Below are 13664 nucleotides of genomic sequence, written 5' to 3'. Positions count from 1 at the left end.
CACAATCCATGGTGTCACAGCAACAAGAAATTCCTGAGTCACAGTCAGCTGCTACAATCATCTATTTGTATTAGGAATGTGTGTTCACCTTCCTTTCATAGAATCATAGCTTCAGAACTGGGAGAGATATTAGAGGTTATCTAGTCCAGCTAGGCAGCAATATATAGAGTGCCAGGCTTGGAGTCAGGAAGACTCATCTTCTTGAGTTCAATATGGCCTCAGACACTTACTAGCTGTGTGATCCTGGGCAAGTCACTTAAACCTGTTTGCCTCCGTTTCCTCATCTGTAAAATGAACTGGAGAAGGAAATAGCAAATGACTCCAGTATCTTTGCCAAGAAAACCCCAAAGGGGGTCATGAAGCATCCAATGTGACTTAAAAAAAAGATTGAACAACTAAAGGCCAACCCCTTTATTTTACAAATTAACAGAGGGAGGCCTAGAACCAGGATTTGACCTAAGTCCTCTGGCTTCAAACTTAACACACTTTCCACTGCATCAAAAGTTTCTAGACCCTTTTGTTTGTTCTTGCTCACCATTGTTGTGCTATAACCAGCTCTAATACAACCTCTCCTTCTCCTTGAGGACAGGGACTGTCTTTTGCCTCTTTTTATATCTCTGGTGTTTAGCGGAGTATCTGGCATATAGTAGATGCTAAATAAATGTTTATTTACAGTTGACTGTTGGAAATCTCCAGGCTTACAGGTTTTGGTTCGCTGGAGTAAGCTTTGTTTCAGAAACTCCAAAGCTTGTCTGTAGCCTCCTAGGTTATTTTCTTGGTTCGTAGCTCTCCCAGTTCCTGGGCCTCTGAGAGCCCAAAATTGTTGCCTTCCAGGGAAAGCCATGGACATGACAAACGTAGGCTGATTTCCAGGTATTCTGGTTGGAGGTTGGAAGCTATGGAAAGTAGAACAAATCTAACCGAAGACTGGTTGGTAGCTTTCAGTTTACAATCTCTCCCTGGACCGATGGTATAGTCCCATACCCATTGCCTGCTGTTGAATGTCTCTTCTTTAGCGAGTAAACTCAAAAAAGTATTATTCAAAGAATCAGTACTAGATGGGATCAGACAATAGATTTCATCACTGCTTACTTCCTAACTGATGTAAATGCCAAATGGGCTCTTGAAATGCATAAGCCTTGACTCTGGCCTACAGTCTATGCATACCCACACTCTGGATCTGAGTTCCCAAACTTTTTGGTCTTAGGATTCTTTTAGGATCCTAAAAATTGTTAAGAACTTCCCCAAAGAGTTTTTGTTTAGGTAGTCTATATCTATTGATATTTACCATATTAAAAATGAAAACATTTTCGTATTATTATGAAACTAGTTTTGAACTCATAAACCCTTAAAAAGATCTCAGGGACTCAAGGATGTCCCTGGCCCAGATTTTGAGAACCACTGCTCTAGACTAACATGGACACAACATTTACAACAAATACAAAGGAGGGAGATGGCGGTACCAAAAACCACTGCTGTGACAGCTGAGCCATCATTTCGATAGGTCTTTCCTCCTCTATTCACTCCCCTTACTCTCTCCGGATCCTCTGCTCATCGCTACATGTAAGTTTATCTGATCCCAGATAGTCTGCCCCTTCTCACTATCAGTCTCCCTAAATATTCTAGTAGAGATGCTGATACCATCAGCTTTCATTCTATTCTGCTGCCTCCCATAGCCCTGGTGACATGGGATACTCAAGGAAAACCCTTGCTTGCTCTGCGGGTGTGCCAGGCACCACCTGTGTCTTCTCCACCTCCGGGCTTCACAGTTCTCTAGTCTACCTACTAAAATGACAGGTACTTGACAAACCCCTTACTTTCGTGTAGCCTTTGCTCTCTGGAATGCTGTTTGTAAGTCACCCTGGATGGCATCCGATTCTCTCAGCTAATAACTGTTTACTATGACAAATACTGGAGGGGATGTGGGAAAAATGAGACTTTAATGCACTATTGGTGGAGTTGTGAACTGATTCAACCATTCTGTAGAGCAATGTGGAACTACACCCCAAAACCATACATACCCTTTGACCTAACAATACTACTGCTAGCTCTGTAACCCAAAAGAGATAAAAAACCAAAAAGGAAAAGGACCTGTATTTACAAAAATATTTATGGTAGTTTTTTTTTAGGGGTAAAGAATTAGAAATTGAGGGGAAGTCCATCAATTGGGGAATGGCTGAACAAGTTGTGTTATGTGATTGTAATGTAATATTATTGTGCTATAAAAAATGATGAGCAGGATGCTCTCAGAAATACCTGGAAAGACTTGCATGGGCTGATGCAAAGTGAAATGCACTGTATACAAAGGAATAGCAATATTGTAAGATATTAAGATATTAAGACAGTTATTCTCAGAAATACAATGATCCAAGACAACTCTGAAGGAATTATGATGAAAAATGCTATCCAATCCCAGAGAAAGAACTAATGGTGTCTGAAAACAAATTGAAGCATTTTTTTTTACTTTATTTTTCTTGAGTATTTTTTTTTGTCTGTGTTTTCTTTCACAACATGACTATTATGGTTATGTTTTGCGTAACTACACATGTATAATCTATATCAAATTGCTTGCCTTCTCAAGGTGGTGGGTGGGAAGGGAGAGAATTTGGAACTCAAATTTTTAAAAACTTTAAAAGTTGTTTTTATATGTAACTGGGGAAAAATAAAATACTAAATAAAAGCTTAAAATAAACTAGTGTTGGGGGAAAAAAATAGCTTTACCAGTGGAACTATAATGTTGGGAGTGGGGTTAAGGAAGAAACAAGGATTTGTGTGAAATGGGGTATTGCAGATGTAGCAGTGTAAAGTGACTTTATGTGGCAAAATTTAGCCACGTCCAATAAATCCAATCAGTTGTCTTGGGGATGGGTCATGCAATGCCTTAAGTGGTACTTGAGGGAACATTTTTCAAAATACTAAGAATAATATGCAATGGGAAGGTAAGCCTTTATATGGAAAGGCAGTTAATAGTGCAGAACAGGAATAGCTAGATGGATAGAGTGCCTGGCCTGAAGTTAAGAATACTCATCTTCCTGAGCTCCTGAGTTCAAATCTAACCTCAAACACTTATTAGCAAATCACTTAACCCTTTTTGCCTCAGTTCCTCATCTATAAAATGATCTGGAGAAGGAAATGACTCCAGTATCACTTGCCAAGAAAACCCTAAATGGAGTCACAAAGAATTGGAAACCACTGAACAACAATAGTGCAGAACAGTGTAAAGCTAATTGGGGATTCCCATAGAGGTGAGGAGATCGAGGAATCTGCGTAGAACAAAGAATTACTCAGAGGAGCTGTTGGAGTGGCCTTAGCAACAATAAATGGGACTGCTGCAAAGAATGAAGTGGGATATTTTTGTCAGGGTGTCAATGATTACTAGAATTGTATAGCTATCTCTAGGGCTGGGGGAGGGAGAGTGGAGAAAAAAAAGAAATTTACATAATAACTTTATTACATTTTTAAAAGGAATATCAACTTGTACATAATAGATTTATAGTTTTATGTGCAATCATTTTTTTTATTGTACTTTGTTGTGGAAATGCTTGTTTTATGTCATAAATTAAAAATAAAATAAATAAAAAAATTTAAAAACTATAGTTACTATTCTCAGCAATACAATGATCCAAGACAGTTTCAAGGACTCATGATGAAAAATGCTATCCACCTCCAGAGAAAGAACTGATGGAGTCTAAATGCAGATAGAAACATACTTTTAAAACTTTCAAGAAATCTTTCCTAGAAAATTGGAACACTAATTCATTGTTGGTGGAGTTGTGAACTGATCCATCCATTCTGGAGAGCAATTTGGAACTATACCCAAAAGACAATCAAACTGTGCATACCCTTTGACTCAGCAATACCATTACTGAGTCTATCTCCCAAAGAGATCTTAAAAAAAAGGGAAAAGGACCTACATGTACAAAAATACAGCATCTCTTTTTGTGATGGCAAAGAATTGGAAACTGAAGAAGTGACCATCAGTTGGGGAATGACTGAACAAAGTGTGGTATAGGATTATAATGGACTACCATGTGCTATAAGAAATGATGAGCAGGTGGATTTCAGAAAAACCAAGAAAGACTTACATGAACTGATCCTGAGTGAAATGAGCAGAACTAGGAGAACATTGTACACAGTAACAGCAACACTGTGTGATGATCAACTAAGATTAACTTAGCTCTTCTCAGCAATACAATGATCCAAGACAATTCCAAAAAACTCATCATAGAAAACACTATCCACATCCAGAAAAAGGAACTGATAGAGTCTGAATGCAAATCTATTTTCATTTGTTCTTGTTTTTTTTTTTTTCATGGTTTTCTCCTTCTGTTCTGTTTCTTCTTTCACAACATGACTAATGTGGAAATATGGTTTACATGATTGCACATGTATAACCTACATCAGATTGCTTACTGTCTTGGGGATGGGGGAAGGGAGGAGGAAGGAAGAAAAATTTGGAACTCAAAATCTTTCAAAAAATTAATGTTGAAAATTGTCTTTACATGTAATTGGGAAAAATAAAATACTATTAAAGGGGAAAAAAGTCTTTCCTAGTCTCTTGCAACCCTTCAGTTCCTTCTATCTGAGATTACATTAAATTTACATCATATATATCTTGGATATATGCAGGGGCTACAGGATGAGTTGGTCAAAGGCTTCCAGGTAACCCTGGTGGGTGAGGTGACCGGTACAACTGGGAGGTAGTCATCTTTGCCCCCCGCAACACCTACTATGAGGGTAGCTACTTCAAGGCCTGCCTCAAGTTTCCTGTTGATTATCCCTACTCCCCTCCAGCTTTCTGGTTTCTCATAAAAATGTGGCACCCTAACATTTATGAACCTGAGGATGTTTGCATTTCAATCTTTCTCACCTTCCAGTAGATGATCCCTAGAATCCTCTGAATGTTGGAACCACACTCAGAATGTTAGGATCATCCTCCTGGGTGTGATCTCCCTCTTCAGTGAATTCAGTACCTTTTCACCATCCTATGTGGACGCTTTGTGATACACAGGAAATAGAAAGATAGCAAAGGGAAGGACCTGGAACATACAGACATTATCCAGAAGCAGGTCCTGAGGACCAAGATAGATACAGAATGAGATGAGGTAAAGATGCCCACAACACTGTCTGGGTATTGGGTCAAGACCAAGGCCTCTACACCAAATGAAGGCTCAGACTTCTTCTATAACGACTTCTATAAGGACAGTGAGATGAATCCAGCCTCAGACCAAACACTTAACACTTACTAGCTGAGTGACCCTGGGCAAGTCGTTTAACCCCAATTGCCTAAAAAAAAAAATGAGTCTTTAATATGGGCTTTAAAAAAAAAATAAGGCAGTGAGATGGAAGAGAAGGCTGAAAGCTGCTGACACTACCTTTCCTCAACTCCCCAGACCTAAAATAAACACATAATTTTACCTTAGTTGGGGAACCCAGAGACTCATTTGGAAATGAACAGAACATAGAACACAGGTCTGAGGTGAATTTCACTAACAACTTCAAGATCATCGGGAAGGTCTATGGTAACACTGCTGATTTTCCTACAGGCTCCTAGGCACAGAAGCCTACTTTACAGAATCTTATATAGCAAATTGATATTGGGTCATTCCTGACCCAGGGCTATCAGAAGTCCTGGTAACTGTGTGCAGGACTGAAGACCACACCCTATGATCCATAGCCAATCTATCACAACTTAGCCCAATCAGTTTTTCTCCAGGCATAAAGAGGTAGGAGTAGATTTTACATTTTTTATTGCTGCAAACCAATCTCCCTCTGGGGGTGAAAGTTGTGATAGTGTGAAGGGCAGTCAGCTAACTGGCTATAGGTGTGTGGTGGTACCCACCCAGCACAAAAGTCATAGTCCAGCTTTCAGGACAAAACACCAGCTTTTGGGTTCCCACACTGTGGGACATAGGAAAAAATGAATCAAAAACAACAGAAAAGTAGGTCCTGCTTCTTCAACTGGTTGCATTTACAGATGGTTTTTAGGTGTTGAAAGGTTTTGTGTTCTATCATTTTTGTACTGGTGGGGTTTTCAGGTCTTGTCAAAATGGGGCATCTAAGCCATGTGAATTACCTGAACTGAGTTCTCTCATCCAAATGCTATAAATTTGTTCTCCTGAGGTTAATTTTTGTAAGATGTAGGCATAGGGCTCTAGTAGGTTGAATGAAAATTTGAGAAAAGATACCCCAGCTTATGATATTGGTAATATCAATCTCTACGACAAAGGGTCTGTGAGAGTCTGGGAAAGCATCACTAGAAGACATCTTCATATCTTGTGTCCAGTGAAACATCCTGAGATATTTTGGTAGGTACAACAAAGACATTGTCATGTTGAATGAATCAGCAATAATATCCTGCACAACCTAGACTATAGATATGGAGATTATGCTATAGATGTTTTACTATTACAGTTGAACCCAATTATATAAGAGAGAATCTGTCTTCTACAGATCCATTTTTGTCCTCTACTAGTCTATAAGATATTTCAAGGTGTTTGATTTTTGTCTTTTGAAATTAACATCTTTTGATTTTGATGTTTGACTCATGCTTATGAGTGCTTGAGGGTTATGTGAACAATTTGGGTATGCGGAATAGAATCTTTAGAGTGAGTGAAAATGTTATCATGGTAAACTGCCACTTTGTGGATCAAGAGATTTTGAAAAAATAAAGTTCATAAATTGTCATAACATTTTTAGGAGGATGTTCAGTCTGACTGGCTGGATGGTATGCTACATTGGCCACTGAGTTGAAAGGGCTATATTCTACTCATCCACTTCCAGAATCCAATCCAGACTGTAGGTCACCTATAGATGATCCAGCTTGAAATAGTACATCTTTAGCTGATTTGTCCAGCAGATCAAATATTACTATTAGGCAGCAATAGTGGCATATCATAATAACAATCAGGGAATGACAGTTGTAACAAAGGCTTAAGTGTCACATGTACAGACAAGAGAGGGGTCCAAGGGAGTCCATGGCTAGATGAACCCCTTGCATTGTTCTATTTCCAAGAGTTCATGGAAGGCCTGAATTTTCACTCCTATCTGGGAATAGATTTGACCTATTGCATTGAGTATATGCTAAACAAAGTGATGGTACATCTTTTTCTGCTGCTTTGAAGACATCTCCAAAATCTTGTTATGTAGTGGAGTATGGGAATGAAGGAGGGGAAAATTCTGAACCTGAAATTCTTGAACCATGCAGAGTCTATGGTAACTAATCAAGCAAGAGGCCATTGAGTGACCACTAGACCTAGAACAGGCCTGGTCAAGTACTGAGCCAAGCTTCAATCTAGGTCCACTAGGAGGGATGTCAACAATTTTTATATGGGCTGATTCATCTGGGACAGCATTGGCTAGTCCTCTTAACAATTAGTCCTTGTTCTTTCTTATTCTAAGGTAAGTCCTGGACTGTGAAGAAACTGGTAAATTTAATTACCTTCCCTTACCCTTATTGTAGTCTGAATCTGGTGGTTAAAAACTTCTCTCAAAGGTCACTTAAGACCTACCAGAATTCCTGAAGAAAAAAAAATCTTCTCAGGATCTCAGTGAAGGTTTGTTCATCATGAAACACATGGTCTCCCATTAGATAGAATAAAAAATGGCCTCTTGAAAGAGGTGGTATTTGTGCTGAGCCTTGAAGGGAATTAGTGCTTCCAAGAGGAGCTGGTGAGGAGAAAGAACTTTCTAGGCATGAAAGGACAGTCTTTGTAAAAGAAGGGATCTAGGAATTGGATTGTCAGGTCAGGTTGGCTAGAATGTAGAGTAGGTAAGGGAAAGTAATATGTAATCAGCCTGGAAAGATAAAGTGATGCCAGATTATGAAGGGCATGCACACACACACACACACACACACACACACACACACAAACACACACACACATAATAGTTGTCAAGAGGGAGTGTATTAAAAAAAAGAGCCTTGGGGTATATCCAAGCATAAGGGGTTAACTATGAATGGTAAACCTATAAAGGAGACCAGAAAGTATTAGTTAGTAAAGTAGGAATAGAAACACTATAGACCAATGTCATGAAAGCCAAGATAAGAGAGAAAATCCAGAAGGGCATGGTCAACAGGGTTAAATGTTGTAAAAAAAAAAAAGGTCAAGAAGGATGAGGACTTAATATAATACATGGGGTTTAGCTATAAAGAAATCATTATCAACCTTCAAGAGAGTAGTTTCAGTTATGTCCCAAGCCACAAGAATGAAGCTACCCCAAAGGGAACTGGCCCAGAATTTTAACCTTTCATTTCCAAGACTGAGTAGAATTGGTGTTTTAGATATCTAGTTCAATTGTAATCAGGTTTGGAGATTAAGGGAATCAGAGACCAGTACTTAAGATTAGCAAAGGTATAACAGGCAAAATTACATCAAGAGGAAAAATCAAATATATGAGATGAAAGTGACCAGGGGTAAAATCTCTGTGTGAAAACTGTGATGAAAGCATGCATTGTGTTTTTGAAAAGCTAACAAATGAGATACAGAGGAGATTCATGGGATTTACAGCCATCCTCTGGAAAGAGACTTTTATGAACACATTGATCAGGTCAACAATAACATCTATTTATTGGTTATTTTTTATCCTCACTCCTGTCCTTTTACCACTTAAGGTACAGGCCATTTCTTATATGCTTAAGAGACTTTACAGAGTAGTAGGGGAAGTCTGAGGCAGAAGAGATGCTGGAGAGGTGGAGTAACTTCTATTTCTGTTTACTGTTTACTATGATACTAGGTATTTATGATTGTCTTTTGTGTAGCCAGTATTGGGTGGGAGGGAACTAAGTTGGTAAGAGTAAGCTAAAAGTTGCCATTCTTTTAAGAGCAAGCAAGGAAAGTGACTTTTATTCTGAACCCCTAAAAGAGAGTACATTCTCATTGATCAGCCATTTCCAAATCTTCATGGGGCTTTCATAACAAAGATACCTGAGTAGCTTGCCATTTCCTGCTCCAGTTGGATTAAGGCAAACAAAGGTCAAGTTACTTGCCCAAGATCATATAGTTAGTAGTGTATGAGGTCAGGTTTGAACTTGGGTCTTCCCGACTCCAGGTCCAGTGCTCTATCCACTGAACCACTTAGCTTCCTCCATCATACTCATAGAAGACTGGTGTTTGATGTGTTATAGATTGAAATAATTCGTCTGATATTCCTTTTGGAGATAAGAGAGTGAATGAGGTGGATCCTACCTATCCCTCTCCCCTCCTCACCCTCAATAAGCTCTTAGAGTACAACTAAGGCCTTCCTCCTACTTTCCAAAAAGATAGGGTTTTCTAGATGCTGGATCAGATAGCTATCTATCCATGACACACACAGGCCAGCTGTTTTATGTTAGAAACACTCATCTATTTATTACATGTAGTTTAGGAGAATAACACTACCATGTGTAAAATGAATGAGTTGCACTAGATGAGATATAAGATCCCTTCCAATTTTAAATCTTTGTTAGATAAACCAGCCTTGCTTGACCATTTTCTGTCTCAGTCTTGAGATGATTACATGATAGCCAGTGGAATTATTGCAGGGAGAGGAGGATATTGAAAGGAATCTCCTCCACCCAGTTCCTTTCTGGTTTTCAAGGAGACCTAGGCTCTGCCTTCAGAGAAGGCAATGGATGAATGAAAAAGCATTTATTAAATGTTTGCTGTGAACCAGGCACTGTACTAAAGAACTGGGGGTACAAATACAAAAGAGAGAAGTCACTGGGGTGGTGAATGGAGCCATACATCAATTATTAATCCTGCCTTTCCAGAAGCAATGCTAATGTTGATTTGAGTACTGTTCCCAGAGCAATTTTAGAGAGAGAAGTAAAAAGAATTCCAAACCATATCTTACATAAATGTTTAAACTGAGGGACACTGAATGATAGCAGGAGAAAAGGAGTTTAAAAGACAGACAATCTGAGCTTGAGGCTGTCTGCTTGTTTTTGTTTTTGCTTATTTGCTAGTTAGATGTGGCTATAACAATACTGGGGCCATGGCTCTAAGAACTGTCAGGTAGAAGTTGCATAGCAGCATGTGACCACAGTAACTGAAGACCAGCTGATGGAGGCAGAGAGCAGCAAAGAGTAGAGAGCAGCAGGGTTTCTCCCTCCTCCTTCCCTAGCACACAAAAAAAGTAACTTCCCTAACGACAGGGAAACAGAAAAGTGCAGTGGAAAGAACACTAGCTCTAGGATCAGAGGAGCTAGGTTCAAATCCAGCCTACTGAAGTTTATTTCCTGTGTGACCTGGAGGCAGCTTAACCTTTCTGGCCTTCAGTTTCCTAAATGAAGGGGTCAGACTAGATGACCTTTTAGGTCCTTTGTAGCATTAGAATTATGAACCTATACCATCACCAATGGATTGATGATTCTATAACATGAGTTGCCCTGGCTACTGCTGTTCCCTACTCTCTACAAAGCTGTTCCTTAATATGTGGGCCCTGAGAGGCAGCAAGGCGGTGCAGTGGATAGAGCACCAGCCCTGAAGTCAGGAGGATCTGAGTTCAAATCCAGCCTCAGACCAAACACTTGACACTTACTAACTGTGTGACCCTGGGTAAGTCACTTAACCCCAATTGCCTTAAAATATATATATATATATATGTGTGTGTGTGTGTGTGTGTGTGTGTGTGTGTGTGTGTATGTGGACCCTGGCCACGTGTCTTCCCTATCTGTGTGTCTCTTCTCATGTGTTCCCTTACCCTACATAATATTTATGCATATCCCTTTCCATGTATATTCTCTAATCTCACATCTTCACCGTGTGAGTCTCCCTCACCCCCAGAGGTGGCATGATAAACTATGGCAGAGTGTATCCCTGTGTGATTCTTGTCATTTATTTCCTATTTGATTTGATTAAAATATCTTTTGACAATTCAATCCAATAAACATTTATTAAGTGCTTATGTTGTGCTAGGCCCTGTGCTAAGTGCTGGGGATACAATTAATAAAAAGAAAGATAGTCCTTGGTCTGAACAAGCTTACAATCGAAAGGCAGAGACAACACACACACACAAAGGCAGGAAGGGAAGGATGGCAGAGGAGAGGGGTGTGGGGGAGGGGGGTGGGAATGAGAGACCAGGGGGCATCTTGTTCTGTGAAGTTGAAACCAAGCAAGACATCAGATGCAAAGTGGAGTGATCTGAGAATCCAGTTTTGCTTTGAACTGCTGTGTGACCTGGAGGTATTTTCTCTTTGGTCTAGTAAAAGAAACACATCCGGTGGAGGGTGATGAACTATTGTTTTGAGTACCTCAAACTGCAGGCAGCTTGGTGGAGGCCCATACATGAGAAGGTATAGGGGCCCCATCAGTACTTGTACAACTCTTTTCCCCTTTCCACCAGCGTAAAAAACCTTAAAAGTCATCTCTTCCCTTACAATTAATCTCTCTTCCATATTCATTCTTATGCTTTTTGCACTAAAATATATCTAGTTTCCCTTCTCTCAAAAATATACAAATTTCAAGTCTAGTTTCCTGTATTTGTGGGGATTTGTACATCTTTAAGTTCTGCTTTCTCCTTGTTGGTATGAGAACTTTTTTTCCCTTTGACTCTTCATTTTTACCTCTTCCCCTTATTTCAGGCTCAGTGTAGATGGAACCAGAATGGGTAAGGCAGGAGAATAACACTGAGCCTCTGTTTTCTCTTTCCTTCCATTTAATTTTCCTAATGTTTCCCCAGCCTGTGCTTTTTCTTCGCTGTCACTCTGGACAAAACTTTCTTCACAAGTGATTCCTTTCCTCTGCAGAAACCCACATCTCACTGCTGCATTCCTGCTGCATTTTTTGATCCCAGCTTTCTCCTTTTTTCCCCCTTCTTCCTTTATCTCAGTGCTACTTGAGATACAAATTCCTTATTTTCTCCCATCTCTTTCAGCAGACTTTCACATTAAAGAACCCCAGCACTTGAGCTGTGAGGGTGGAAAGAGCACTAAATTTGGAATCAGAAGATCTAAGTTCAAATTCTGGTTATGTTGTTTATTACCTGTGTAACCTTGGACAAGTACTTCAACCTCGCTTGGCCTTCTATTACTCATTTGTGAAATGAGGGAATTGAACTGGATGGCCTCTGAGGCAGGTCCCTTTTAGCTTTAAATCCTATGAAACATCCCATTTGCTGTCAGTAGCCTCTTTCCTACTCTGAGGCTGCCTGCAGCCATTAGATATAAACAGGGAAGGCTAGAACTTCTGGGTTAGTGTTTATTAGAGGCTGGCCCATTATACCACCGTTGCTGAGTGGACTTTTTGGGGAGGAGACAAAGGAAAAGACTAAATGAATCCTTCATGTCAAAGCAATGTAGATTTGGGGAGTCTGCTGTTCCTGGAAGTTTTCATCCTGTTTCTCTGTGATCTCCTGGGTTTTGTGTGTTCCCACATAAGTCTTCCACACTGGCACTGCCATGACCTGGCCATGAATTTCTGTTCACCAGAAGTACTCAGTCACAGGCTGGATAGCTACCTGTCATAGGGATAGCATAGAGAAGTTTCCAGCATGAAAATGAAGAGAAGCAGTATGATGCAGGAAATAAGCATACCAAAGAGGAGGCAGAGGACCTGAATTCAAAATCCACTCTGATACTCATTACCTAGGCCATCCTCAGCCAATCACAACCTCCTTAGGCACCTGTTTCCTCATTCCTATAAAATGATGGAGTTAGCCTACATGGCCTCTGATTACTTCTAGCACTAAATTTATGATCCTATGTGGTTGGACTACATGACCTTTAGGGTACTTTCCAACTTTAATGTTCTATAGCTGTTCCTCCTTTCAATGGAGAAGTGGGAGACTCTCAGCACAGAATGTTGCACAGGCTGACAGGAAAGGTTGATGCATTGTTTGTTTTTGCTTAACTGTTTTTTTTTTTTCCCTTTGTTACAAAGGAAGGTTCAATGGTCAGGAGGGCGGGTGAACTGGATGAAGGGAAGAATATGTAATAATAGTGATGATGATAAATAATAGCTAACATTTATTTAGTACTTACTATGTGTCAGGCACTGTGCTAAGCACTTTACCATTATTATTTAATTTGATCCTCACAATAACCCTGAAAGGTAGTTGCTATTGTTATCCCCATTTTACAGATGAGGAAACTGAGGCAAACAGTGGTTGTGACTTGTTCAGGTTCACACTTAGTAGTAATTGTCAGAAGCTAGATTTGAACTCAGGTCTTCCTGACTCCAGGTCCAGTGCTCTATCCCCTGTGCTACCTCGCACAATCAAGAAATGATTGCAATTTTAAAAGAAAAGGCATGAATAAAACTTTTTAAAAAGAGATTTTATAGGGGCAGCTAGGTGGCGCAGTGGATAGAACACCGGCGCTGGATTCAGGAGAACCTCAGTTCAAATCTGACCTCAGACACATAACACTTACTAGCTGTGTGACCCTGGACAAGTCACTTAACCCCCGTTGGCCCCCCCAAAAAAGGAGAGATTTTATGATTGTCATTAAAGTCTCTGAAAGATGCTAAAGATGGATCTTCTAAATATCAGTCAGCATCTTGAGTATTTCCAGAAGGGCCATCTATTAGCTAGTGAGACTAAGTCAGTCATTAACAATGAAACCCAGAAGTTCATAGAAATCATTTGAATGAAAGAAGTTCTGGATGTATATCTTTCATGTATGTCCTCTTCTCTCCACTGATGCAGCCACCACTCATCATGCATTCATCTAGACCTCTAGACCA

The 13664-nt window shown here is 39.8% G+C and overlaps 1 pseudogene; it reads left to right on the top strand.

Moving 5' to 3' along the window:
- The first annotated feature begins 4623 nt into the window (after positions 1-4623).
- Positions 4624-5369, top strand: LOC114023067 (annotated as a pseudogene).
- The last annotated feature ends 8295 nt before the right edge of the window (positions 5370-13664 follow it).

The sequence above is a fragment of the Vombatus ursinus genome, unplaced genomic scaffold (genome assembly GCF_900497805.2).
Source record: "Vombatus ursinus unplaced genomic scaffold, bare-nosed wombat genome assembly UNPS02014816.1, whole genome shotgun sequence".
Classification (NCBI taxonomy): Eukaryota; Metazoa; Chordata; class Mammalia; order Diprotodontia; family Vombatidae; genus Vombatus; species Vombatus ursinus.
The sequence above is the reverse complement of the archived record's forward strand: the minus strand, read 5'-3'. Positions and strand labels throughout refer to the sequence as shown.